Below are 3,604 nucleotides of genomic sequence, written 5' to 3' on the forward strand. Positions count from 1 at the left end.
ATCTTTCTTCTATCATTGACAGTCCCTCTAGGTTGTGGGCTGCTTGCCTGTGTTCCTGAGAAGCATCTACGGTACCAGTCTATAGAGTGTGTTTTCTTTAGTGAATTACCGGTATGTTTACCGGTAATAAACTTGCACTGTTTTATGTATATGTTTGATTACATACAGCCTTGTGACAGTTTTCCTGCATGTCATAAGCATTTGAATATAAATTAAAATGTTAAAATCAAATCTGATATTGTTTTACCTTTTATTTGGTGTGTGGAAGGTGTGCGGAAGAGGGGGTAGTCTTATACGGCAAGTATATAACAAACTCTGTATTTTGAGTGGAAATGTTAGGGGGTCGTCTTATACGCCCAGTCGTCTTATACGCCGGCAAATACGGTAATAGCAGCTGATGGCTTGGGTTCTTCGCCCTGTGGGGCTAACTGAAGCTTGATTATGAGATTCCAGAAAAAATTATATATATATATGTTAAAAACCTAGCTGATCAACTGTTATTCTTATTGTGTTCATGCAAACAATCAGACCAAATTGCAACTAGACTTACTACAGTAAATAAATTGGTATTAATTTGGCTCTTTAATAAAAATGAGGGTGACTTTAGGGAGAATTATTAGAATTGAAATGTTTTTATCCTTCTACCAGACCATTTGCCATAATTCTTGCTCTTCTAATTTTTGCCCAATAGTACTACATTTTATAACATAGTTTATCTCTACCAGGTTACAAGCCCTACTCGTACTTAGAGAATACCACCTCTAGACACCATGCCACCTCCTTCCACGCCCAGGCCTCATCGTCCCTCTGACAGAGAGCAAGGATCTCTTGGCTCTGAAAGAAACCTCCGCCCCTCTTCAGCATGAAGTAGCTTCAGAAGAGACTCTATGCCCCTTTTCCATGAAAGAATTCAGAGCCAAGATTCTTGAGGGATGTGGTGGGCAGTTAGACATGAGCAGAGCAAGGACGATGGGCCAACCGGAGGAGAAATGGACGAGACACTGAGACGTGCTTCTCACCACTCCAACTGCTCTGAAGTTGGCAATGGAGGAACTTATATGGAACAGACCTTTACATTTTGCCTGGTAGGAGTTGGGACACATTGCTAATATATAGAATTAATCTATTCATTTTAGCGAGAACGTCATAGATGCGGACCTTTGTGCATTGGGACCAACTGTCTGGGAAAAGGATGCCGGAATATTTTCTCTAAAGGTTGCTGCAATCATTTCCTGTAGTGAATGTCTCACTTTTGCTGGGTGTTCTAGTTTTTGTCTTTAAATATCTAATAACTACAATGTGAGTGGTTCTCATAATTTCACCCTTCCTTACAGTAGCGGACATACCAAGCTGCCAGCTGCTGGTTTCTGATATGTGGGGTGACTGTTACTCATATATCCCTGCCTGCAGCACCGGGGGCTTGTTCCTTAGGACGACTGACTATCTGGCCCAGAAGCATCACAGGGCCCAAACCAGAGAGACCTTCCCACCCTGGGAGCCCTGCGGACTATGGCTCTGACCTTTTTGTTATGCTGGGAGTCGCAGCTCCCTCAATGCAGAAGTGACCCAGCTGGCTTGTGGCAGGTAAAGCCCTGAATGCCACTCCAGGGCTGTGCAGGGGCTGAATCAAGAGCTGAGGCAGGCCAGGGACGCAGTGCTAGAGGATCGGGATATAAAGGAATGTGCTGTCTTAAACTTTCTGACAATTCTCAATTAATAGAAAACAACATTCAACAAATTAGGGAAACCATCTCCAAGGTAAACAACAAGGAGGGTTTTGGGAACTGATTAGCCAACCTAATTTCCTGGCTACCCAGCCTGTCTGGGCCACAGGAATTCTTTTTAGTTTTCACCTGTTTGTTTTTTGTAGTCTGACAGCCGGCTGCTGTATTCACTGCCTTCCTCTTTTGAGATCCTGCATTTGCTGTATTCCTTCCCCACGAACTGCTAAGGCAGGAGCAAATGCAGTCCAGCAGGATGAGATTTTTCATCTAAAACTAATCTCAGACATGAGATGATGGAAACAGCAGTGGGGAAATGACAGGGGCAGCAACAGAATGTGAGGAACCAGCTAGAACTGGAAGAAATATTAATCCTGCTCTGTTAACCGTGATTGTTGTGTTCTGATTACAGAGGCACATTCTACCCTGGCTGGCAGCCGCACTCAGGGCCTGGGCGCTGACCTGGAGATGCAGCCCATCCCATCTGGAGCTGCCTGTCACCAGGGGAAGATGAACAACTTTGCTGCAGAAACTAGAGCGCCAGCCCTTTGAAGGCCCAGGCCTCTGCCTACTGCAAACTGCCCACGTGGCATACCCTTTGCCTCCTTCCCCATGCAATCCTTGTTCTTCTACCCAACATAAGCAGCCGGCTAATGGAGGGTGCAGAGCAGATTTCTGTGGCTGACCTGCTGCTCTCCCTGCTGCAGGTTTGGAATAAACACTCATATGATTGAACCCTGTCTCTGTTTCATTGGCTCGAGTAGTGACAACAGCCTGGACCCGCTGATTGTCCATTACATAACCACTAAACCTTATCTTCCCATTTGTGTGTCCCTGGAATGCCTGCCTTGAGCTGTTGCCCACCTGGTCAGAAGTGTGGTGGGCTGTGTCTTGGCTACTGGTCTCAGTGTGCGCTGTGGTTGAACCCTTCACTGTGGCCCTGAGAGGGAGAAGGGGGACTGGGGGCAGTAATTTCCCTCCAACCGTGTGAGTTGGAGATGGAGCAACAGGCACAATGCCGGCCTGTTTGGTCGATGTTCTTAAGCTGTAGCTGGTGAACATCCAAGAGTAAAATGTCTCCTTCTCCCTCTCCCCCGAGCTGGGAATTTCACCTCTGCCACCAACACAAGCCTGTGCTGGCAGCTATAGGCCAGGCCTTTGGACACAGCCCTGAGGACCCTGGAGGCCAGCCTGCACCGCCGCCTTCCCAGTCACCCACGGAGACCAGCACAGGTCTGGGTGGCTGGCCCATGTTGGTCTCTACAGTCTTTGAACCGGCTCTTGCTGCCAAGGTCCCCACAGAAAGCCACTCCTTTCCCTCCACAGGTTACTTTACAGAGACCTCAGAGGTCTGGTCTTTAAGGAAATATATATTTTTTATTGATTTCAGTGAGGAAAGTCTTTTCTATGCCAGACTTCATACCAAGCATGGAGCTTGAATGAAGCCCTGTCTTCCTCTGGCAGCCCTGTGAGGCCACTGTGGTCACCCCCATTTTACAGATGAGATAACCAAGGCGCCGGCGGATTAGTAATGCAGTCACAGAGCCCGAGAGCGATGGGGGCAGAGGTCTGACTCCATGCAGAGCGCTCAGCCTCAGTTATGGGGGGGCGGGGGGGCGGAGAGCGCAGGGCGGGCTGGGCCTGAGCGGGCTGGGCTCCCAAAACCAGGTCGGGGAGAGAGGCAGGAGCCGGCCGCTCTGGGGAGAAGCTAGGAGCTCACCCGCCCGCCGGGGACATACTCGGAGGGAGGCTCCTAAACTGTGTGCCAGCGAGGTGAGAGCTGCTCTTGGGGAGACAAATCATCTGCTTTTGCGAGAAACAAAGCCAGGCGCCCACAGGGGCAGGGGCGAGGGGGCCTTCCGGGCCTGCGCCCCGACTCACCG

The sequence above is a fragment of the Myotis davidii genome, unplaced genomic scaffold (genome assembly GCF_000327345.1).
Source record: "Myotis davidii unplaced genomic scaffold, ASM32734v1 scaffold150, whole genome shotgun sequence".
NCBI lineage: Eukaryota > Metazoa > Chordata > Mammalia > Chiroptera > Vespertilionidae > Myotis > Myotis davidii.